This window comes from Geotrypetes seraphini, chromosome 4, assembly GCF_902459505.1.
Source record: "Geotrypetes seraphini chromosome 4, aGeoSer1.1, whole genome shotgun sequence".
NCBI lineage: Eukaryota > Metazoa > Chordata > Amphibia > Gymnophiona > Dermophiidae > Geotrypetes > Geotrypetes seraphini.
Window position 1 is genome coordinate 139,814,966 of NC_047087.1, and position 25,703 is coordinate 139,840,668.

The window sequence follows — 25,703 nt, forward strand, 5'->3', positions numbered from 1 at the left end:
AAAACGCCTCTGGAAGATTGGAGGAGGGCGTGCAGGCTTGGCAGGAGCTGGCTTAGGCTTTAGTCTGACAATAGATGCAAAAGATTTATCATGTTCAGACAATTTCTTGGTGGCAGCCTTGATAGATTCATCGAAGAGATCATTGCCTACACAAGGAATATTAGCTAAGTGGTCCTGAAGATTAGGGTCCATGTCTATGGTGGGAAGCCAGGCTAGGCAGCGCATTGCTACAGAACAAGCAGTCGCCCTGGCAGAAAACTCAAAGGCATCATACGAAGACTGGAGAAGATGTAATCTGAGTTGTGACAGAGTAGCAATGACTTCTTGAAATTTGAAGTGCTTTTGTGTGTCTAAATAGCTGAGAAATTTAGGAAGTAGATCAATGAGGAACTTGAAATAAGTGACAAAATGAAAATGAAAATTGAGGACTTTAGAGGATATCATGCATTTTGGTAAAGGCGACGTCCAAACTTGTCCATGGTTTTCCCTTCCCTTCCAGGAGGAACAGTAGCATAAACTCTGGAAGGATAGGATCTCTTCAAGGAGGACTCCACAAGCAGGAACTGATGAGACAACTGCGAATTCTCAAATCCTTTGCAATGTAGTTTTATAACTGGAGTCCAACTTTCCTGGAACAGCGGGAATTGCATAAGGAGTCTCCAGGCATCGTGTAAAAGCTTATGAAGGGAAAGCTTAGTGACTGCAGGAGGTTGAGGAAGATGCATGACTTCGAGGTACTCCTTAGAGTATTTAGAACCAGCATCTAACTGAAGGTCCAAGTCAGCAGCCATCTGACGATGAAAAGAAGAGAAAGATAGCTGATCCGCTGATGCTTTGCCTCAAGAGGGACTCAAGGACTTCGAGGCAGCCTGGGTTGAAGATGAAGCTTCAGCAGGAAAATAGTCATCAAAAGAATAAGGAGTCTTGGACGAAGCAATAGAAGCCGCTGAGTCCTTGAGGTCTGGAAGCGGAGACCTCGATTGAGGAGTCGGAGGTCTAGTAGAGCTGGAAAGTGTCGATCGAGGTTTAGTTGAAAAAGGACGCTCTTTAGAAGAAGAGCTATGCCTGCAGGTATGCCTCGAGGAAGGCCTCGATCGATGATGAGAGTGATGCCTGGAAACAAGTCTCGAGGATCGAGGAGACTTGGCTTCGGAGATGGAAACAGACATTGCCACCAAGGAATGGATGGGGCTAGAGGCTGTAGATCGAGGCACTCTCAAAGACTCTGCTCCTTGTATGGAGTGTGAGTATTCCTGTCGAGGCACTTGCAAAGAATCTACTCCTTGCTTCGAGTGCATAGATGCCAGACCAGACACTTGCAGAGACTCTGCTCCCTGCATAGAGTGTGTAGCTTCAGCCGGAGGCATAGGAAGAGGCTCGACCTCGCGGGAGTCTGCAGAATGCCCAGGCTGGATTAGAGAAGATAGCTTCGGTCCCATATAAGTTAGGAATTGAATGAACTTCTTCTCTAACATGGGCTGGAAAGAAGCTGGCAAGGATGGATCCGCGTCTGAAACCGGACCACCTGCTTTGGCTGGAGGTTCCAAATTGGCAGTGGAAATGTGCTTCTACTTGGAAGTCTTAGCAACCTTGATGATCACTGCTGGAACTTTCTGCTGAGCTATCTTACCTGAGGAACCAGGGGAAGATACAGCAGGTGTACTCGAAGCAAGAACTGCCGCAAACGAGGAAGGCTTGATGATGCTCGAGGTCGGAGTCATGGAGGCAAGAGTACCCTCGGTAGAAGGTGGACCTAAGGCCGCTTTCGAAGACGAGGATGTGACTGAAGAGTCCATCCCGAAAAGCTTCTCCACTAAAATTTTATGACATTTACGGGCACGAGGTTGAAGAGTAGTACAGCGCTCGCAAGACTTCGGTTGATGGCCCGGTCCAAGGCAGTTGAGGCACTGACGGTGTGGGTCCGTGAGGGAAATCGCACGCTAGCACTGGCTACACTTCTTGAAACCCGTTGCTGGCCGGAACATAGAAGGAAAAATAGCCGCCGCAAAGTCATGCGGCCGGGCGGCCTGCCCCTCCAGTCGACCGGAAGAAATGAAATTTTAAAAAAAAAACTAGAAAGAAAAGAAAGAAAAAAACAAAGCGATTTGTGAAGAAAACTAACACAAACCGCGGTGAGAGAAGGCACAAAGTAAAAAAGTTAAACACAGAGAGTCAAAGAGAGACCTCTCAGCTCCGTGGAAAACAGAACTGAGGAGACTCACCCTGCGCTGGGCGGGAAGGCACTCATGCATGCGTGGTGTGGCTGTCTCGAAACTTCTGAGTTTCTACAAGCAAGTCTGCTTGCGAGGCTTCCGCATCTGGGTTCCGTCGATGATGTCACCCATATGTGAGAATAGGCTACCTGCTTGTCCTGGGATAATTATATTTTTGTCACACTTAGATTGATTGTAGTTTTATATGACTTTTTGTTATTACAAATTTAACACTGGCACAATGGCGTAGTGAGGGTGAGAGATGCCTGGGGCGATGGTGCCCTTCCATCGCCTTCTTCTTCGCTCCCACATGCCATGTGCACACGCCCCTTTCCTTCCCCCCATTCCTCTTTAACGTTCCTAATATGAGCAGCAACCTCAACCTGCTGCTTATGCCAGCGTTGGCTCTTCGTCTGATGTCACTTCCTAGGTGCAGGTCCAGGAAATGTCAAAGGAAGAGCTGACACTGGCGTGAGCAGCAGTTTGGGGTTGCTGCTTGCACCGGGAATGTTAAAGAGGTATGGGGGAAGGGAAGGGGGTGCATGTAGTGGGGGGTAGGGAAGGAGCAGGGGCGTAGAGGAGGATGGGTGCCAGCGCCCCCACCAAGATGGTGCACCAAGCATAAGGACTCCCACCCCCACTGTACTGATATACCCTCTCTCAATCCCCTTCAGAATTCTCATTTCTCATTCTCTCGAGCCCCCTCTTTATTCTAGCAGTCCATTTTTCAGTCCCCATTCCCTGAACTTTCCCTGGCTAGAAACAAACATTTCCCACCTCACTGACCCCAGCAGTGTTTCATAGTATCTCCCACTTCCCTGACCACAGCACTTTGCATCAGCATTTCCCTCCTCACTTACCCCAGCAGTCTTCTCCAGCATCTCCCCTTACAGATTCCATTACTGTCCTCCAGCATTTTCACTGTCACTGATCCTATTACTCTCCTCAAGCATCTCTCCCTTCTTTAACCCCAGAATACTTCCAAATATATCTCTTTGTTGATCTCATCACACTTTCTAATGTCTCCTTCCACTTACTCCATCACTCTCTAATGTAGTCACCTGCTCCATATATTAGCTCCTCGCTGAGCATGGCTGTCTAATGCTCTGTTTAGTGGCAGTTGCCTCCTCCTGTTCACTGCAATCACAGCAGTCTCTAGCTTAGCATGGCTCCATGAACCATGGAGGGAGAGAGGCAGGTCCAACTACAATGATTTCATCCAGTAACAATGGCAGAAGCTGAATGCTGTCATTGGATTGTCAAAGAAACGATGATCTTCAGGGTTTTTTTCTCTTTGAAACATGACACAAAATCCATAGGTAAAAAGTTATCTGTGGACTTTATCTCAAAGAAGACAGTTTAAAATATATTTGGTTTTAATGCAAGAAAAGAATATCCAAAAGGAAAGGATCTGCTCACTATGGGTCTCTTTTATGATGCCATTTAGCACGGACCACTGCAATAATGGCCTTGAAGTTCATAGGGATTTAAAGTGATTCGGGATCATTGCTGCTTGGCTTTGTAAAAATCTATGAAATCTGTTCAATCCCTGAACTTCAAAACATCAACAGTACCTCTGGTGCACATGCTACCAGTTAGTGTGTGTATCTAGTACACCTGATATGGCAACCATTCTTTTTCACTGATAACCATTTGCCTCAGTGTCCCATGGAGAAAACACTGCTTGCTGATGGAACTAATATGTAATGCATGTGATTGTACACAAAAAAGAAGCAAAATCCAACTGCAAGGATAAGTATAAGTAGAACAAAAGCAGAGGAATGTCAGGCTAGCAATGACCAAAAAAAAAAAAAGGTACAATGCAACACACCAGCCCAATGGAAAGTGAGCCCCCCAAAATTCATAAAAGCCCAGTTAATTTTCAAATCAAAGTTAAGCCAGACATGTTTGAGCATTCCTGCTTGATTTAGGAGCGTGTTAACTAGTTTTTCTCTATCTGGACATGAGACACTTACTGCCCTAACAACAAAAAGAGAAATGTCAGCAGAGTTATGGGAAGAATGAGGGTAAGAAAAGAGAAGGGAAATAAAAACTAATAAAAGAAAAAACAATAGTCCCCAAGGGCCCAATATTCAAACAGGTTTAACTAGGCAGACGAGGCTCCTGCTCAGTTAATCCCACTGAGCTTGACCTACTAAGTTGGTAGTGCTGCTTTATATTGCTTGTGACTTGCTGTAGTATTGTTCAGTTAGAGCTGGGGTGATCCAGGGATGAAGCCTGGGATGAGCTGCCATTTAACCAGTAAAAAGGCTGTTCTAACTTTATCTGTTGAGGTAATCGGTGCCTGGTTAACTTCTAGACCACACTTATAGATAGTCAAGGCCAGAGCCTAGATATGACCCAGCATTGAATATCTAGGCTTAATTCAGCCTGCAGCAGTCTGTGGCTTAAAAACTGCTGACTGCCACAGGCTAAATATTGAGGCCCCAATTTCTAATTGTGACTCCTGTGCAGCTGTCATCTCACAATTTTAAGTGGCAAATCCAGTCCGGGTTCGTGAGGACAGGGGCACAAGGACCTGTTGGAGAAGTTCACAGTGCACCCATTGGTTGGGTCCATATGATAGTCTCTCCAATGAGCTGAACATATTCTGGGGAAAAGCCACATCTCTAGTATGGCATCAGCTCTCTGTGAGTCCAGGACAAGGACTGCGAGAGGTCTCCGAACTCCGTACACTGGTGTTTCACAGCACTGCAAAAAACTGGTGCTGGGTGAGTTTTTCTCCTGGACCCAAACAGGCTCCCCAAGTTTCAAGTTTAATAAAAATTTGATTTGATCGCAAAATCATATGCGATTTACAAATAATGATAAAATTGGGGTAAAAAAGAAAAACACATTAATCAAACCAGACGGTTAAAACAACTTTAGACCAACCACCCACATAAGGTAAAAAATAATAAATAAAGGGTTAAACACAATTTATAAACAAATAAAAAAGGCGAGGTGATGAAACAATAGGATGGGGAAAAGGATACCTGCTTAATTTTCACCTATCAGCATTACTAGTACTCTAACACACATCCTGAATATATAAAATTTGCATAACTCAGTTAAAAGCGTCCTTAAAAAGCCAGCTTTTCATGAGACTTTTAAACTTACTAAGTAATTGTTCTTCCCTTATATTGATTGGGAGCAAATTCCAGATTTGAGGGACCGTGACGGAAAAGATCGTGTCTCTCCTTGAATAAATGAGTCTCAGTGAAGGGACTAAGAGGAGAGATTTCTCTTCTGATCTTAAGGATTTTGTAGGAATATAAGCGATTAGAAGCCTTTCTAAGAATGCAGGAACTTTATTTGTTAAAATTTTGTGTGTAAGTAGTGCTATTTTATATGTAATTCTATGATTTACAGGTAACCAATGCTTTTCCTTTTAAAGAGGAGTCACATGATCAAATTTTTTCTTTTTAGTAATTATTTTTATTGCCCTGTTTTGTAGGATTTGTAATCTGCGTATTTCTTTTAAGGTTATTCCCTTGTACAAAGCATTGCAGTAGTCAATTTTCAATATGACTAACGAGTGTATTAAAATGTTCAGAGATGCTTCATCCAGAAATGCGGATAGTGATCTTATCAACCTTAACCTATAGAAACAATTCCTGGCAAGTGAACTTCTTTAAGCGTACTTTTATTGATGTTTATGCTGGCTCCTAATTTCTGTCCCTACCTACATGGGGGTTCATAGTCAGTTGTGCGCGAGACACCAGCGCACTGACAATGGAGGGCAGACAATTCAGCGCAAGACACCAGCGCGCTGTGGGAAAACTTAGTTTTAAAGAGCTCCGAAGTGGGGTGTGAGTGGGGAACCCCCTCACTTTACTGCGTAGTGTTCGCGCTGCTGTTGGGGGAGGGGTTGGGGAGTTGGAACCCTCCATTATAGAGAAAAGGAACTTTTTCTGATTTTTGGGGAGAAAAGTTCCGTTTTCTCTACACTATGCAGTAAAGTGGGAGGGTTCCCCACTCACACCCCCCGTCGGAGCTCTTTAAAACTAAGTTTTCCCATGGCGCGCTTGTGTCTTGCGCCAAATTTTCAGTGCTCAATTGTCGGCTCGCTGGTGTCTGGCGCACGATTGTCCCATCACCCTACATGGGAATAGCATAACCTCTGTTTTAGATGTGTTAAGGGCCAACTTGTTGTCATGTAACCATTTGGATATTTTCAACAATTTCTTCAGCTGAGCTTGGATCCAAGGGATGCAAATGTTGGACATCATCTGCGTGGGCAAATTATGTGAATCCAATTGATTGGCTAAGGGTTAACAGAAGAGCCAAAAATACATTAAACAATAAGGGAGATAAGATTAATCCTTGTAGGATCCCAAAACTAGTTGCAATTGTATTTGAGGATGCATTATTAAATGTCACTGTTGAAGATCGTTCTGAAAAATAGGACTGAAACCATTGGAGAACAACATCAGTTATTCCCAATGATCCGAGTCTACTTAGAAGATGGTGATCTATAGTGTCGAAAGCTGATGATAAGTCTAGGGATATAAGAGAACCGATTGGTGATGATCCCAAAAAATAGAGAACAGAGGATGTCAGGCCAATTAGAGAGTGTTCGGTCAAATGATGTTGTCAAAAGCCTGTTTGATGTGAATGCAATGTTCTTGTTTTCTCAAAAAACCCCAACACCTGATTAAAAACTATTTTTTCCATAATTTTTGCTACAAAAGGTATTTTTGCAATTGGTCGGAAATTAGTAGGGTCGTTCAAATTCCCTTTTGGGTCTTTAGGCATTGGATGAATAGTTGAATGTTTCCATTTTTGGGAAATAATCCCTTTCTCTAAGGAGGTAGAAATTATTTTTTGAATGTATTTACCGAAAATATTAAAGAATTTTTTCAAAATATGTGGAGGAAGTGAATCTGCGTCATTACCCTTTACATTCAATGAAAGGAATAGTCTTTGCAAATCAAAGAGTATAAGTGGTGCGAAATGAGAACATTTTGAAATTGGGATGCAGGAATCTGAGATAGAATAATCGGGCTCCGGTGTTAAAGTGTCCGAGAATTTTTTTCCTGATCCCTTGGATTTTCTCTACAAAAAAGTTAGCCAGAACTTGAGCAGTTAGAGCACTAATTGCACCCTGCGCTGAATGGGGTTTAAATATCATTAAATATTTTAAAATAAAAAATAGTGTAGAAGAATTGTTTGCTGTTTGGATGCGAGAGGCGTAATATTTTTTCTTTGTCTCATTTATTTTTGTAATATTGTGCTTGAGTTTGGTATCTTAATTGATTGACGAGTGTTTTTTCCCGACGCCATTTTCTTTCTAAAGATTGCAATTGCTTTTTAATAAGGGACAATTCAACTGAACACCATGGATTTCTTTGTTTTCTAGCTGTAATAGTTTTAGTTACAATTGGAACAAGCTTGTCCAAAACAGTTCTACATAGGTTATCCCAACTAATTATTTCATCCTCAAAAGATAAATTTGTAAAGTCTTCTAAAGTTAAGTCAATTATTTAATTTATTTTGGATTCCTCTAAGTTACTATAAACCCGATAGGCATAATTTTTTTCCTGGTAGATACTTATATTTTATTTATGTTCGAATTGTAGGGAAATTAAACTATGATCAGTCCATGGAACTGGATTAACTTTTGGAGATGAAAAATCCGCTGAAAGATTTTTCGACATGACCATGACTAAAGTATGTCCTGCTATATGAGTTGATAGGGAAATTCTAGGAATTAAATCTAGATTAAGAACATAAGCAGTGCCTCTGCTGGGTCAGACCAGGGGTCCATCATGCCCAGCAGTCCCCTCACGCGGCGACTCACCAGGTCCAGGACCTGTATAGTAACCCTCAATCTATACCCTTCTATCCCCTTTTCCTTCAGGAAATTGTCCAATCCCTTCTTGAACTCCAATACCGTACCCTGTCCTATCACGCCATCTGGAAGTGCGTTCCAGGTGTCCACCACCCGTTGGGTGAAGAAGAACTTCCTAAAATTCATTCTGAATCTGTCCCCTTTTAATTTTTCTGAATGCCCTCTCGTTCTTGTAGTTTTCGAAAGCTTGAAGAATCTGTCCCTCTCCATTTTCTCTATGCCCTTCATGATTTTGTAAGTCTCTATCATATCCCCTCTAAGTCTCCGCTTCTCCAGGGAAAAGAGCCCCAGTTTCTCCAATCTTTCAGCGTATGAAAGGTTTTCCATACCTTTTATCAAATGTGTCACTCTCTTGTGAACCCTCTCGAGTAGCGCCATATCCTTCTTTAGGTACGGCGACCAATATTGGACGCAGTACTCCAGATGCGAGCGCACCATCGCCCGATACAACGGTTCTGGTTGTAATACCCTTCTTGATTATACCTAGCATTCTATTCGCTTTCTTAGCGGCCGCTGCGCACTGTGCTGACGGCTTCATGGTCTTGTCCACTATTACTCCCAAGTCCCTTTCTTGGGTACTCTCACTCAGTAACAGCCCTCCCATCGTGTTTCTGTTTCCTACATGCAAGACTTTACATTTCTCTACATTAAACTTCATTTGCCATCTTGTTGCCCACTCCACTAGCGAGTTCAGGTTCCTTTGTAAATCTTCGCAGTCTTCTTTAGTCCTAGTCCCATTAAATAGTTTGGTGTCATCTGCAAATTTTATTACTTCGCACTTCGTCCCTGTTTCTAGATCATTTATAAATAAATTGAACAGCAGTGGTCCAAGCACCGACCCCTGCAGAACACCACTCATGAACTTCCTCCTGTCCGAGTAATGGCCCTTCACTCTTACCCTCTGCTTCCTACCCGCCAACCAATTCCTGATCCATCTGTGTACGTCTCCTTCTACCCCATAGTACTTCAGTTTCCGAAGCAGGCGTTCATGGGGTACCTTGTCAAAGGCTTTTTGGAAGTATAAATATACGATGTCTATGTGGTCCCCTTTGTCCATCCGTTTGATAATTTCTTCGAAGAAGTACAATAAGTTTGTCAGGCATGATCTTCCCTTGCAGAAGCCATGTTGGCTTCCTTTCTAGATGCTCATCGATGCTTTCTTTTATCAGCGCTTCCGCCATTTTCTCCAGAACTGAGGTCAGACTTACCAGTCTGTAGTTCCCCGGGTCACCTCTCGATCCCTTTTTAAAGATGGGCGTAACATTGGCTTTCTTCCAATCCTCTGGGATCACGCCTGTTTTTAGGGATAGATTACAGACTTGCCGTAGTAGTCCGCTATCTCCTCCTTCAGTTCTTTCAGTACCCTAGGGTGGATTCCATCCGGGCCCAGTGATTTATCAGGTTTTAATTTTTCTATCTGCCTGTGAACATCTTCGAGGCTTACTTCCATGGATGTTAATTTTTCTGCTTGGTCTCCTTTGAAGATTTGTTCAGGTTCTGGTACGTTGGATGTGTCCTCTTTTGTAAATACTGACGAAAAGAACATGTTTAGTCTCTCCGCCACTTCTTTCTCCTCCTTTACCACTCCCTTCCTATCTCTGTCATCCAGCGGTCCCACCTCCTCCCTAGCTGGCAGCTTCCCTTTAACATATCTGAAGAACGGTTTGAAATTTTGTGCTTCCCTGGCTAGCCTCTCTTCATATTCTCCTTTTGCTTTTCTAACCACGAGGTGACTTTCTTTTTGATACTTCCTGTGTTCTTTCCTGTTCTCCTTGGTTTTGCCCTTTTTCCATTTCTTGAAAGAATTCTTCTTATCACTTATCGCTTTCTTCACTTCTTTAGTTATCCACGCCGGGTCCTTTGTTCGGTTCTTTTTGCACCCTTTTCTGAATCTGGAGATATACAGATTTTGTGCCTCGCTCACTATATCCTTGAATAAAGACCAGGCTTGCTCTACAGTCTGCCATTTCTTTGAGCTGCTCCTAAGTTTCTTCTTTACCATTATCCACATCGCTTCGTAGTTTCCTTTCTTGAAGTTAAAAGTTGCCGCTGTGGTTCTCTTATGAGGAACTACTTATGAGGAATTTAGGAAACGTCTGAAAACACACCTGTTCCTAAAGTAGCTAGACAACTGATCCTCTCTTCTCTCTTCCCTCTATAGCGATTAACTTGTTCTATTGATCTCCTCAAAAATGGATTTCCTGTCCTATTAACCCTCTTTCTTCTTCCCCTCTTAAAGTCAATCAATTTGTACCTTTGCTTAATCTTTGTAAACTGCATAGAACTTCACGGTATTGCGGTATATAAGCTGTTATTATTATTATTATTCTCTTTCCCTTCTGTATTCATACTAGAGAATGACACGGTGGCGGTTTACCCGCGGCCACCGCATTTTAGCCGCGGGTCACCCGCCGAAAACGGGGAAGAAAACTAGCAGTCGCTGCGGCGACGGGGACAAGGCCATTCACCGCCCGCGGGGCGGTGAATGGTCTTGTCCCCCGCAGTGAGGCATGAAGGATCGCGCGGTCCCCACAGCTCACACCCGCCCGCCCAATCGATTCCAGTGTCCAGCCAGCTCTCTCCCCTCTCCTCACCCCAGTCCGCAGATCCTCCTCCTCGGCGACCCGCACGCTACCAGAGAGCCGCGCACACCCGCCGCTGCTCAGCCTCGATCTTCTGCTCTGACGCAACCGGAAACAGGAAGTTGCAGCAGAGCAGAAGATCGAACACTGAGCAGCCGCGCGTGTGCGGCTCCCTGGGAAAGCGCGCAGGTTGCCGAAAAAGAAAACCCACAAACCAAGGTGAGGAGAAGGGAGAGAGCTGGCCAAACACCAGGATTGACCGGGCAGGTAGTGGCCGCGGGGACCGTGCGATCGCTAGTGTTCCCGGCTCAAATTGGAAGGAGGGAGTGAAAGGAAAAAGGATTCTGGGCCAAGGGGATGAAAACGGAAGAAAAATCCACAGCAGGAAAGAAAGGGAAGGACAGGCAGGTGAGCCAGATGCTAGAAGCAGGGGGGGGGGGGAAGAAAGAGGGAAAAAAGCTAGATGGGGTTGAAAAGAAGAGACACACTGGTATGGAAGAGGAAGATAGGGGAAATCTGGACACAGGAAGGTAACAGAAAGAGGGGAAATTATGTGCATGGGGCATAGGGACAGAGACATAAAGGGGACATGCCATGGGGATGGTATATGGACACAGGGGGGGGCAATGACAGATACATAGGGGAGATATTAGAAATGGAGAAAATAGGAGCACAGAAGCGAGATGGTTTGTGGGGATGGGACAGGGACCGAGCTTGCAGGCTCCAGAGGCTTGCACAAATTACATTGTAACGTGCCATGAAAATAAGAGGAAGGAAGGTAGATAGGCCACGCGAGAGGAGCTGAAGGGTAGTAGAAAGGAACAGATGGTAAAGGAGGGAGGGAAGGGTGGTGGTAGAAAGGAATAGAACAGACATTGAAGGAGGGTGGAGAGGAACAGACCCCCAAGGGAAATGTGGAAGACAGAGTGGGAAGAAGACAGATGCCAGACTATGCGGGAGCGGAGGGAAGAAGATGGGTGCTAGACCAATTGGGGGGGGGGGGATTAAGGGAGAGGCACAGTAACAGCAAATGGAAGACGCAGAGAGAAGACACACAGTGGATGGAAGGAATTCAATGAGAAGATGTGGAAAGCAGAAACCAGACAACAAAGGTAGAAAAAAAAATTATATTTATTTATTTATTTTTTGCTTTAGGATAAAATAGTATATTAGTTGTATTGATAAAAATTTATAAACAAAGCCCTGCCAGCTGAACATCTCTTTCTCTAGTTCAGCAGCAGGAACTTTGATTTATAAGAAAGGAATAAGCTAAATATTACAGTACTAAGGCTTATATGGATGCAGCGGGGACGGTGACGGGGCGGTGAATGGGATGGCAGTGGCGGTGACGGGACGGTGAAAGGGATGGCGGTGACGGTGACGGGGCGGTGAAGGGAACGGCGGTGACGGGGCGGTGCAGAGGATGGTGGGCCGGTGACGGGGACAGATTTTTTCCCCGTGTCATTCTCTAATTCATACTTTAACTTTGAACTTGATCATATTGTGATCGCTGTTTCCCAACGGTCCCACTACTTCAACTTCCTTTGCAGGTCCTCTTAGCCCATTAAGGATTAGATCCAGAGTGGCATTCACTCTCTTACAAGCTAATCCATGAAGCAGTCCTGTATAGCCTCCAGGAATCCAGACTCCCTAGCGCATTTTGAGTTTCCAAGACTCCAGTTTATCCCAGGATAGTTGAAGTCTCCCATAATAATCGTGTTTCCGCTTTTACATTGTCGTTTCATCTCGGCTTCCAGTTCTTCATCGGTAGCTTCGGTTTGCCCAGGTGGACGATAGTACAGGCCCATCTTTATCTCGGGCCCTTTCCTTAACCCATAGCAATTCCAATTTGTTGGTTGTCGCTGCTGTGTCCACTCTGGTCGAGTGTATGCTTTCTTTTATGTATAGGGCTATTCCTCCTCCTTTCTGACCTGACCTGTCCTCGCGATAGAGTTTGTACCCTAGCAGTGCTATGTCCCATTTGTTTTCTTCATTCCACCATGTTTCGGAGACCCCAATGATGTCTAGGTTCTCAGTTTTGGCCATGACTTCTAATTCCCCCATTTTGTTCCTTAGGCTCCTTGCATTAGTATATATGCAATTTAGGTACTGGTATTTTTTTTCTTTGTTTCCTTTCCCTGTGCTTTGACCTTTATTTTCTTCTCCAGTTCTACAATCCTCCTCTTCTGGATCAGTCAACTCCTGTGTTTTGGCCGATGTTTCTTCCCAGAATTTTCCCCACTTAGAATCTTCATGGGATACCTTCTTCTGAATCATTGACACTTGGTCGACTGTCATCTTTCCTCTATTCTTAGTTTAAAGCCTGTTCTATTCCTCTCCTGATGTTGTTTGCTAGAAGTCTAGTTCCCGCCGCGCTCAGGTGCAGTCCATCTCTCCTGAAGAGCTTGCTCTTGCCCCAAAACGTTGTCTAGTTCCTCACGAAGTGGAACCCCTCTTCCTCACACCATCTCCTCATCCACGTATTTATTGATTGTAGTTCCATCTGCCTCTTTACATCTGCCCTCAGTACTGGTAGGATCTCTGAAAACGCTATCTTCTGAGTCTTCATCTTCAACTTCCTTCCCAGAATCTTGAATTGTTCTATCAGTGCACTTCTACTGTAGTACCTCCTGCTGACATCACTTGTCCCGATGTGGATCATTACTGTAGTCTCTTCCATCTCTGCTCCTTCTAGGATCTTCCCAATTTTGTCCACGATGATCCTCTCTCCCACCTGCTATGTGGCTATCTACTTGCCTAAGGATTGAGTCTACCACTAGGATCGCAGACTTTCCCTTCTTCAGTTTTCGCTCTGGTCGCAGGTCTATGTCCTCGGAGTGCTTCGCTGCTACTTCATTTTCTATGTCCTCGGTGTGCTTTGCTGCTTCTTTTTCTTGCCATTGACTAGACCATTCCTCCCCTTCCTGCAGGACTCCTCTGTGGGTTTCTTTCTTGGCGTCATCTTCCACTTTTTCTCCCTTCCATGTTGGTGTGTCTTCATCTTTCCTCTGATGTTTGTGTTCTTCCACATTCCTTCTGTAGGCCTCCTCAATGAATTCCTCGAGTTCTCTGACTTCTTCCTTAATGTGTCTCTCTCTCATGAAGTCCTCTGCTGTCTTGAGTGGGTCTTCTGTGATGTAAAGTCCTTTCAGTTCATTTATCCTGTTCTTCCTCAATGTGTTTCCCTCTCATGAAGTCCTGCGCTGTCTTGAGTGGGTCTTTTGTGATGTAAAGTCCTTCCAGTTCATGTATCCTGTCCTTCAGTTGCCTGACTTCCCTCTTCAAGCTTTTCAGATCCTGACACCGACCGCATACATATGACTGCCTCTCTGAGGGGAGGTAGTCATACATATGACAGACTGTGCAGAACACTGGAAAGCTCATCTTCTGGTTTCCCTCTGCTTCCATTGCTGTCCGCCTTTTTGGAGTGCTCTCTTTTATTTCACTGGTTCCTTTTTGCTTGTGTGAGTGTGTGTTCTCTTCTGTGCCTGCTGCTTGCTATTTCCCTATTCCCTAGTTATATGTTTTTCCCTGTATCCACTCCTAATGTGCTGCGTTTGTCTAGTGTTGACTAGTGTTGTGGTGTTCTGTGTCGGTTGGTGTTCCTAAACTTAGGATGGCAGTTTGAGTGTGTCTTGCTGTTGTTACTTATGTATGTGCCCTCTGAGTCTGCTTTGTTCTTGCTTTTATGTACTTGTCTGGCTATTTAGCTGTGTTATTTGCTGGCTTCTTTACCTTGTTGCCCTTGCTTGGTGTCCTTGGGTGTGGCGACTCTGCCCTTCTTGAGGCCCTTCGCAAAGGCGCTCTCGCTAAGTCCGCCACGCGCCGAACGGCCGTGTGCTGTTGGCTCCTCCCCTTTTAAGAGGGAGCTTCGGGTGATGTCAGGGGGTGGGTGGAGCTACCTCTCGCCACAGCTCCTCACCCTCTCTCTCCTCTTTGCTCCCTTGTGTCTCCTTCATTGGATTTCTCCTCTTTCCCTCCTCTGCCCGACTTCTCCTATATGCCCCGAACTCAGGCAAGCTGGATTGTCTGAGCTGTGCGGCGTTGGCTCCTCCACTTTTAAGGGGGTGCTTCGGGTCTGCTTCGGGTGAGGGGGATTCTCCAGATTATCAAAGTGAATATTAAAGGCTCCAAGTATTAATTAATTTTGTGATATTGTACTAAACTGCATAAATGATTGTAAATGAGTAACCAAATCTCGAGTTATGGGAGGTGGCATAAAAAAAAGAAGTATATCAAGTTCAGGTTTAACGTTGGCTTTGAATTGCAAATATTCTATTGGAGCACAGTGCCAGTGAAATCAATAGTGCACTAGTGATGTGCAATAAAGCCCAGTGATCATGTGCCGCAAGAAGCTGGTTTAAGTAGGGCATGTACTGGGCTTGGAGAGGAGGTGTGGTCCAGAACGCTGCCGCTTCGCGGTGGAAGATCAAAGCAAGGCTAGGATCTGAAAATGCAAATTGAACAGGTAAACTAAAAACAAAAAATAAAAGCAGACAAATAAATTCTAATCTTAAACCACTAAAAAGACTAGCTGTGACAGTGCCAGTGAAATCAATAGTGCACTAGTGATATGCAATAAAGTCCAGCCCTAGAGGATCTGGAGGAGGCAAGATCCGAAGCTCCCACTCCCTCCCCTTGCATGTCACGGCACATGGTACAAAGATGCTCCTCCGCCGGCAAAGTGGCATAATCCACACAGGAATTCAAGTCTATGGAGGTGAAGGAGACCATCCTTGATGATTTTAATTGAAATTAAGGGGTTGTGAGGCAGAAAAAAGAAGTTTAAAATAAGATCGCTAAAAATCCAAGATAACTGTAATAACTGTAACCAGGTCGCACCAAAAATACCTTATGGAGACTAAATTAAACTTCAAAAATTGGCAATTTAGGGTTTTGGGGGTGGGAGATCTAACCCCTACCCCCAGAAAATGCTGAAAACCCCATTTCCAGAACCTCCCCACTCTAATTTTCCCATAAGAAGTAATGGGGCTGTACTTACAGTCTCCAAAGTGCCTGCCTGTCAGCTCTGTCTAAACAGCTGAAGTGAAGGGAAAGGAATTTCTGCCTCAAATTTTCTTCCAACAGTCCAATCTTCAGAATCTTCGGGCGGCCAGCTGGATGGACCCCGACTGAGACCTCTGCCCCCTCGGAACCTTCTCACGTGACTGGGGCAGGAAAATGCAGCCTGTGCCCTGATACCCCAAGGGCTCATACTTGTGGCGCAAAGAGCCTGAGCTTAAACCTCTGACAGGGTCAGAAGGTAAGCACGCTCCCAGGGGAACAGACTCTGAGCTCTAAAAACGGTACACAACAGGATGGCTCCATAAGTCCACCTGAAGCTTATCCTGTAGAGCAGCAGTCCAGCTTCGCGGAAACTGCATCCTTTCCCAGGCAGAGAACCCCTCCAAAGGGGTCTCAAGGCACAAAAGCCACCGAAAAGAGATGAACTTTAGCGGAAAAAAATAAGAAAAGAAACAGAGCAGAACATAAAGACTTCTGCATGGTTCACTTACAGAAATTAAAACTGCATGGGGAGCAGTGGAGAGAAAAAGAGACTGATTCTACAAACAGGCATCCCAATTGTAGGTGGTGGTAGGTATCCTACCGCCTTCTGGCAGCCAATCGGAATGCACGTTTTTAGAAAAAACTCAGGTAAGGAAGGTTGCCTACATTGTAGGCATCTGTTGCGGGTCTACAATGATGCGTAGGGACACAAGTTTACCCAAGGCTGGGTGTGGGAGTGGTTTTGCCCAGAAGTGGCCCTGGGTGAGTTTAAGTGTCCTTATACATATCCCTAGAGTCACGACAGATGCCTGAAATGTAGGCCTGCAAAATGCTAGCTTACATTTCAATTCCAAAAGTAGACACTGCTGCCAGCTCAGCTGATTGTGGCAAGGGAATCCCTGATCATCTCAGCCAGCAGGATTCCCCGAAACCATGATCAGGATACCCCTGCCACGATCAGCTGAGCTAGCTGCGGCAAAGGACCCTCCCCAACACCCACTTCTGCGATTGGCAGGAAGGATGCTCACTCCCTCCTGTCTAACTTCCTCAATACCCCTCCATATCCAATCAGGAGAAGGGATGCCCACTCCCTCCTTCCACTGGGCCCCAATTCTCTGAACTTCCGATATCCAAAATCACCTCCCAAAACCCCCAACATCCCAACCGACACCAAAATACCCTGACACCTCACTATCCCACCCGACACCCCCCTCCAACATCTTACCACGACACCCCCAAACCCTCTCATACCTTTAGAAGATGGCCAGTAAGGATGCCCACTCCCTCCTGCCAGGGAGGGGCCTAATGACCCGATTGGCTCAGATACCTAAGGCCCCTCCCAGATACCTAAGGTCCCTCCTGCCTTAGGTATCTGGGCCAATAAGGTCCTTAGGCCCCTCCCTGTTGCACCGGGAAGGGGAAGGACTACCATTTTGGAAGAGGTGGGCCTGCCAGCAAGAGGGGTGGGCATTCATCTTGCCAGCCTTCTCTTGAATGTATGGGGGAGGGGGTTTGAGAGGGATGTTGGAGAGTGTATGGGGGGGTGTAAGGTGCGGTGTTGGGGATTTGGGGAGTGTCGGTGACAGGAGGGAGTGGGCATCCCTCCTGCCAACAGGAGTGGGGGGTGAGTGTCGGGGGTGTTAGGCAGGAGGGAGTAGGCATCCCTCCTGCCAATCATAGATGTGGGTATTGGGGGTGTCGGCAGGACTCCCCGATGCCAGTGCAAATGATCGGGAATTCCCTTGCTATAATCAGCTGATGGCAAGGGATCCCTCAGCAAAAACAGGCAGCTGAGCCATCTATCTTTGTGATCAGGCAGGTGTTACTCTCTAAATGGCGCTGGTGACATGGGAATTGGTTAGAAAATTGGATGCAATTCTGTTTAGGATGCCGGTGCGTGATTATCAGCCGCTTTTTAAGTGGCCGAGACTGGTGTCCTATACAGAATCTGCCCCAAAGTGTGTGGATTTCTGCAAGACCCGGTTCATGGATTCAGATGAAACACCTTTAGCATTGATTCCGGTAGGGATGTAACAGAAATGTAATTACCATAGTGCCTCTACAATTGGGGACCTGAAATATCTTTAAAATATTTCTTTTGCATCTCCTCAGCATAAGTTAAAGTACAATAAGAAAAATTAAGAAATCTTAAAATTATTTACCTGGAGTTGATTCTCCACCCTTTTCAATTTATTCTCTAGTAAGGAGATGATAATTGCCCAGGAGTCTACAGTTAGAAATTTGGTGTGGTAAAGGGAGGAATATTCAGCCTGCAGCAGTAAACAGTTTGCTAACTGCTTCTAACCATGGACTGAGCTTACACCAGATATTTAATGCTGAGGCAAGCACTGCTCCTATTACTGAATATCTGGATATGGCTATTAATATTCAGACTGGTTCCTAGTTATCTCCCTGCATAAAATATGGACAGTTGTTTTGCTGACCTAACTTTAGGCCCCTTTAATCAAGCTGTGCTAAAGGTTTTTAGTGCAAGCTGGCATGGTCAATGTTCGAATGCTCATAGAATTCCTGAGTGTCAGAGCACTTATCTCGCTGTCCCACGCTAAAAACCTCTAGCGCAGCTTGATAAAAGGTCTTTCAACAGGGTTTGATTTTCTGTATTTGTGTCTTTATACCTTTCACTTTTCCCTATTTAGAGACTGGTAGCATTTAACCCCCACTATGGGTTTTAAGAAAATGGCAATTTTAAATTTTCCTTTCATTTTCTTCTAGGGCTTTACTGAATATTCGTATTTGGTTCAACTTGGCTTCACATACCCCCTCTTCTACCAAACTGCGATAGCAGATTTTAGCACGGTGAGCTGCACTGAATGGCCTGCGCTGCTCCTGATGCTCATAGAGTTCCTCTAAGCGTCGGGAGCAGCGTGGGCCATTCAGCACGGCTCTCTGCACTACAAACTGCTAGCGCAGTTTAATAGAAGAGGGGGATAGTGTATAGAATACATTCTTTGTATTTGGCTGAACAGTGATTTAAATTCAAATAGAAATAATTTGGGGCTCGACTGTGCTAAATCCTACTGAAATAAACACTTCAACTCTGATTTCACATTGCTTCTTTTATTATTTGTTTTGAAAAAGCTCAATGCCCATTATTCACATTCGATATATTATTCAGCTGAATAATAGTCTTCATTATTCGTATTTAACCAAATAGTATTCGGTATAGCTCTATTTTCTTCTATATTTTTCTTCCTTTACTTCTTTATTTCCAATTTCTTGGTATTGTGTTTTTGTTTTTTCAATTTATAATTTTTAAGCTACATCTAGTTGGCAACCTGTCAGGAGTGTTCTTTGTATGAAGGCCCTTTTTGACCATTATGATAAAATCCTTTAAATAATTTTGTATTACCAGTGTATGATTTTTATTCAGATTTTTAATTTATGGTAAAGAATGTTTTTTTTTTTGGGGGGGGGGTGGTTTCAGCACAATTTGCAGTTTTAGATCATTTAGGGGAGATGTTATGAACACAGGCTACCATTAAGATGGTTTATTTTATCAAAAGTTGTACTATTTTAGTACAGGCTTCTATTTTATGCAATGAGCACCTGTGCTAAAATAGTATGACTTTTGGAAAAATAACCTGTCTTAATGATAGCCCATGTTGATAACTTTCCCCTTACTGCTTTTTTTTCCCATGGTTCAGTTGAGAGTTCTGTATTTGTTCTTAGGGCAGTGTTTTGCCACATGTTTAGATGATGAGCTAGTTAACATGCCTTGAAGCAGGCAGGAATGGCAAAATATGTTGGGCTTGGCTTTGATTTGAACATTGACTGGACTTGTATAAGCATTGTATAAACTCACTTTTCATTAGGCTGATGTGTTTTATCGTACTTACTTTTAATTTTTATGAAATAAAGGCTCTTTGGTCATTGCTAGCTTGACATTCTTCCACTTTTACATGTTGTGTGCATGATTGTACTGTAAAATCCTACACGAAGAAACATTTTATAAACATATCCTAAGGAGTATCTCTCTAGAAGTAGGACATTGGTTTCATTCAAACACAAGTGATGAGTTAATAAATTATTTCTATTTGAAAGTACAACTATGGCACAACATAAGAGAAAACATATATACCACATTATATTTCAGTTCAATATAAAAATTACACAGAAAGTTATTCTACTGTATTTTACATGCTTTTAACAAACTTTCACCGGCTTTTTTCAAGCGGCAGTAGACTTATACTGCAAGCCTGCGAAGTAAATGCTCCGATACTATGAGCGGGGAGCATTTACCTCACCAGCCTGCGGTAAAACTCTCTACCACTGCTTGATAAAAAGAGCCCAATATAAAATATGCAACTTAAGAGAATGAACAACGTAAATTATAACATTATATACAGCATTTGTATAATATTTCACTTTTGAAATCACTACAGTATGTTGTTAACACATAAAGCTATTCAGTCTACTTATCTTCTACCAAAAACATTTGGCCTCCTCATTTAATACCAATGAAGGATCTGTGTCCACTTTAGTAATAGGGTTTCCTTAATTAATTAATGCTCATCACTGGGAACTATATACTAGTAATGGAAGACACTTCCTCACTAGTAATTTAATGATCCTCTTCAAAGATCATTCCTGACTTTTTTCTGTCCTGAGATCTGTTGATCCATAGTATTTTTTCATGAAAACATTGTTTAAACCTGAAATAATATAAAAAAGAAGTTATTTATAATACAATAACACAAGCCATTATGCAGAGACAGTAATGCTGCTCTTCAAGCCTACATTTTTCAGTGTACAGTATGTAAAAAAGTTTAAGTAGCATATTCTGTATTTGCATTTATGATGTTTATAATTTAAAAGGCCAATATTCAAAGTATTTGTTCAATACCACTACATAACAACATTTTATTTATTTATTTTTGGTTCCTAGGTAATAAGGGCTCCTTTTACAAAGCCACAATATAGGTTTCTACTGTGGGCTGATGAGGTAAAAGCTCTGAAGCTCACAGGAATTCTATTAGCATTGGAGCATTTACATCACTGGCCTGCAGTAGATACTTCTATAGCAGCTTTGTAAAAGCCAGAGCAAGTATTCTTTCTTAATTGCCTATGCCAAAAAAGTATAAAAAATGGCTATCATTCCCCTTTGCTTTTGTGACAATGAGATCGATATTTTGAAATTTACCTTTTTTCCAGAACATTCCAGATTAATTTCAAGCTGAGTAAACTTAGGGGCCCTTTTACCAACTCCCCCAGAGAGAGAGAGCAGCTGTTTTCAGAAAAGAGCAGCAAGTCAGAGAGTGAAGGAGACATTGTAGATCCAGTTACTACTGCTATTTATCATTTCTATAGCACTGAAAGCAATACGCAATGCTGTACATTTAACATTCAATAGACGATCCCTGCTTAGAAGCGCTTACAATCTAATTTGGACAGACAGAAAGGACATCTCAGGGTTGGGGTGTTTCTAGTAGAAGGAATGATACGATGAGTAAAGGTAACTGATGGTGAGTGGGTGTTAAGAGTTGAAAACACATTAAAAAGGGGACTTTTAGCTTGGATTTGAATAGCGCTAGAGACAGAGCAAGTTAGGGCCTCAATAACAGTGGTGCAGCAGATGAGAGAAACTCATACTATCCAAACCAAAAAAGACCTCAATAACTTGATCAGAGATCTTGGTCTCACCAAGTCCAATACCAAGCTTTTGACATCTAGGCTCAAGCAGTGGAACTTTTTGGATGAAAGTGTGCAAGTCACAGATTAGAGAGGAAGCATCATAAGAACATAAGAATAGCCTTACTGATTCAGACCAATGGTCCATCAAGCCCAGTAGCCCATTTTCACAGTGGCCAATCCAGGTCACTAATATCTGGCCAAAACAGAAGGAGTAGCAATATTCCATGCTACCGACCCAGGGCAAGCAGTGGCTTCCCCCATGTAAGCTTATGTATTATTTTCAAGACATTAGTACTGGAGTTCAAAGTCATTGACCATGGGATTCCCTGGTATTTATCGTAGGCTATGGCACTCTATCGACCATTTAGAACTTTGCGGTCTGAGGGTGTGATATGATTGTCGTTGTTGGAGTTCTCAAAAGTGCACTATAAGAATACGAGATCTTTTGCTATTTCCATCATAGGAGCAACTCTGTGGAACAAATTAACTGGACCACAAAGAGCTCTCTCTGTTATTCAGAAGTTTAAGAAAATGTTCAAGACTACACTTTTTATAGAAGCATTTCAATGAATGATTATTCTGTTTTATTCCAGTTTTGAGATTAATATATTATGAAGAGCTATGAATTAATTGTTCTCATTGAATGATCTGTAATCTTTGATGTTTGTACAAATCTTGTTTGTTTTTATTTTATGTATGTTACTATTTGTACAGCCGCCTAGGAATAGGCAGTTGAGAAAGCTTTTAAATAAATAAATAAATAATAGAATATGGACTTTTCCTCCAGGAAATTGTCCAAATCTTTCTTAAAACCAACTATGCTATCCGCTCTTACCACAACTTCTGGCAATGCATTCCAGAGCTTAACTATTCTCTGAGTGAAATAAATTTCCTCCTATTGGTTTTAAAAGTATTTCCCTGTAACTTCATTGAGTGTCCCCTAGTCTTTATAATTTTCGATGGAGTGAAAAATCGATCCACTTGTACCCCGTTCTACTCTACTCATGATTTTGTAGAATTCAATCATATCCCCCCTCAGCCGTCTCTTTTCCAAGCTGAAGAGCCCTAACCTTTTTAGTCTTTCCTCATACGAGAGAAGTTCTATCCTCTTTACTATCTTGGTCACTCTTCTTTGAACCTTTTCTAGCACCACTATATCTTTTTTTAGATAAGGAGACCAGAATTGAGCACAATACTCCAGATGAGGTCGCACCATGGAGCAATACAGGTGCATTACAACATTCTTAGTCTTGTTCACCATCCCTTTTTTAATAATTCCTAGCATCCTGTTTGCTTTTTTGGTTGCCTCTGCACATTTGGGCGGAAGGTTTCATCATATTGTCTACGATGATACCCAGATCATTTTCTTGGGTGCTAGACCCCAAGGTGGACCCTAGCATCCGGTAACTGTGATTTGAGTTGTTCTTCCCAATGTGCATCACTTTGCATTTGTCCACATTAAAGGCTCCTTTTACTAAGGTGCGCTAGTGTTTTTAGCGCACACACAAAATTACCGCGCGCTAAACCGCATGGTATGCTTCTAGAATAACACCAGCAAAATGCTGGTGTTAAGGTCTAGCGCACGCAGCAATTTAGTGCATGTTATTCTGCGCATTAAGGCCCTAACACACCTTTGTAAAAGGAGCCCTAAATTTTTTCTGCCACTCTGTCCAGTCTTTCAATTTCCTAAGGTCTGCCTGAAATTTTTCACAATCTGCATGCATTTTAACAACTTTGAACAGTTTAGTGTCATCTGCAAATTTAATCACCTCACTCGTCATTCCAATTTCCAGATCATTTATAAATAAGTTAAACAGCATCGGCCCCAATACAGACCCCTGCGGCATTCCACTGTTTAATCTCCTTCATTGAGAAAAATGACCATTTAACTCTACCCTCTGTTTTCTGTCCGATAACCAGTTCCTAATCCAAAACTGAACATTGCCACCTATCCCATGACTCTTTAATTTTCTCAGGAGCCTCTCATGAAAATCTTTATCAAAAACTTTCTGAAAATCTAGATACACTACATCAACCGGCTCACCTTTATCCACATGTTTATTCTCACCTTCAATGAAATCAAGCAAATTTGTGTGGCAAGATCTCCCTCGGCTAAACCCATGCAGACTCTATCTCATTAAATCATGTTTGTCTACGTGCTTCACAATTTTATTTTTTTATAATTGTTTCTACCATTTTGCACAGCACTGAAGTGAGGCTTACCAGTCTGAAGAGTTCATAGTTATCCTTTTTGTTAAACACTTGCCATTATTGTGATTTGATCTTGTACCCTCAGACTCTTGAGGTAGCTGCTCCAACACTGAGCCATTCCTGCTCTTTTTCTCTGATCCCCAACCTAGGCATTAAACCACACTTTCTTGTTTAAGCATATATAGAATAGTTCACAGTTACTCTTTTGGTAAACACTTGCCAGTACTGTGATTTGATCTTGCACCCTCAGACTCTTGAGGTAGCTTCTCTAACATTGAGCCATCCTTGCCCTCACCAAGCTTTTTCCACCTTCTTCACCCATCATGATAGGTTCTGCTTCTGCTACAATGTGACCCGTCTGTTTGAGGTGATTAGAATTGCCTATAACCTGAATAAGTGTCATCTCATTGACAGCTCATCCAGGAGCATCAAAACCATGCTGCTCCATAACGGAAATAAGTATCCGTCTCTTCCACTGGTTCACTTAGTGCACCTCAAAGAGGATTACATCAGCATCAAGACCTTGAAGTATGATGAGCATGGCAGGGGTATCATCAGAGACTTCAAAATGGTGGCATTCTTAATGGGTCTTCAAGGTGGTTTTACCAAGTTTCCCTGCTATCTCTGCCTTTGGGACAGCAAGGACACACAGGCGCACTACCAAAGGCAGAACTGGCCACAGTGGACTGAGGTTTCTGTGGGAAGAAACAACATCAAATGGGACCACGGGTGGATCCCTGGAAGGTGCTAATGCCATCACTGCACAGTAAACTGGGCCTAATGAAACAATTTGTCAAAGCTCTAGATAAGGAGTTGCTATAGAAATAATAAAATTGTAGTAATAAAGTTGGCAGCCTTCAAGTACAAACATGTTCCAATATCACAGAATCACATTTCAAATACTAATGAATTGTCTCATATATTTTATAAATTATTTATTTAAATGTAAGTGATGTCCTCAGACCCCCAAACCTCCAAATAAAGTGAAATATAAAATTCACTCTCAGGGATTATCACGGGATCATCATAACACCATCTGCCTCAATCTCACTTCTTAAATTATTTTACTTTTTCCTTTAGAAGTGCTACTTATCTTATTATGTATTGATACTATGAGGCAGTTGCTCTGCTGTTGTTCCATGCCTTAAATCAGTGTATTCCTACTTGCTGTTATCTTCAAGCCGGCCCCCCCACTCAAGACATCTTCCCTAATCTGTCTGAGGCAAAGGTCAAAGCTGATGTCTTCATCAGATCACAGATATAAAAGATCCTGGAGTGCAAGGAATTTCCCAAGAAGCTAACTAGAAAGGAGAAAGCAGCTAGGAACAGCTTTGTCACAGTGGTTCAGGGTTTCCTGGACAAGCACAAGGCCAAAAATTATGTGGAGTTGGCTGAGAATCTGGTGAAGAATTATAGTAAAATGGGCTGTAGGATGTCTCTCAAAGTTCATGTCCTTGATCCTCATCTTGTGAACATACTCAGAGGAGCAAGGTAAGTGTTTTCACCAGGATATACTGGACTTTGAAAGCTGCTACCAAGCACAATATGAGAACATGATGGGAGACTACACCTGGGAGTTGATTTGTGAAACTACTCACTTCTAAATCTTCTGTGGTCATCTTTATATAACTTCAATACACTCATAGATACATGTTAATTATGATTCATATCGAAAGATTAGGTTCTTACCTTTGCTAATGTTCTTTCTTGTAAATCCACACTGTTCCTGGACAAAGGGCCAGATTCACTAAAGATAGCGATTCAATCACTGTTGGCCGATTCCTGGCCAATTTTGAAACAGCGATTGATTCACTATATTTTTTGCATGCAAATGATTTGCATGGAGGTGCAAATCATTTGCATGCAAACTCCCTGACTCAATTGCTCAGTGAACGATTGAGTCGGGGCAGCCTTGGCAGTAGAGACAGGAGAAGCAACATCCTGTCACTGTTGAAAGGCCTTCTGCTGGGGGTTTGTTTTTTTCATTTTTTTATTTTAAATGGCAGAGATATTTTACATGTATTACACACACAAAATATCTTGTCAATAAAAAAAAAAAGAAAAACCCGCCCCCTGACTGTGCCCCCTCCCCTCAACCCCCCTCAAAATGGCAGGAGGGATGCCCACTCCCTCCTACCAGCAGCTGCTACACTGGAGGCTGCTCTCCCCGCCCGCGTGAATATG

The 25,703-nt window shown here is 43.1% G+C and overlaps 1 protein-coding gene across 1 annotated transcript in view; it reads right to left on the reverse strand.

Moving 5' to 3' along the window:
• Positions 1-20,312: 20,312 nt before the first annotated feature.
• Positions 20,313-25,703, reverse strand: part of PLEKHG4 (pleckstrin homology and RhoGEF domain containing G4) — a 517,593-nt gene continuing 512,202 nt past the window's right edge. Inside the window, 1 exon segment of the mRNA XM_033942931.1 lies at positions 20,313-20,329. The gene's annotated coding sequence lies outside the window, so the exon portion shown is untranslated.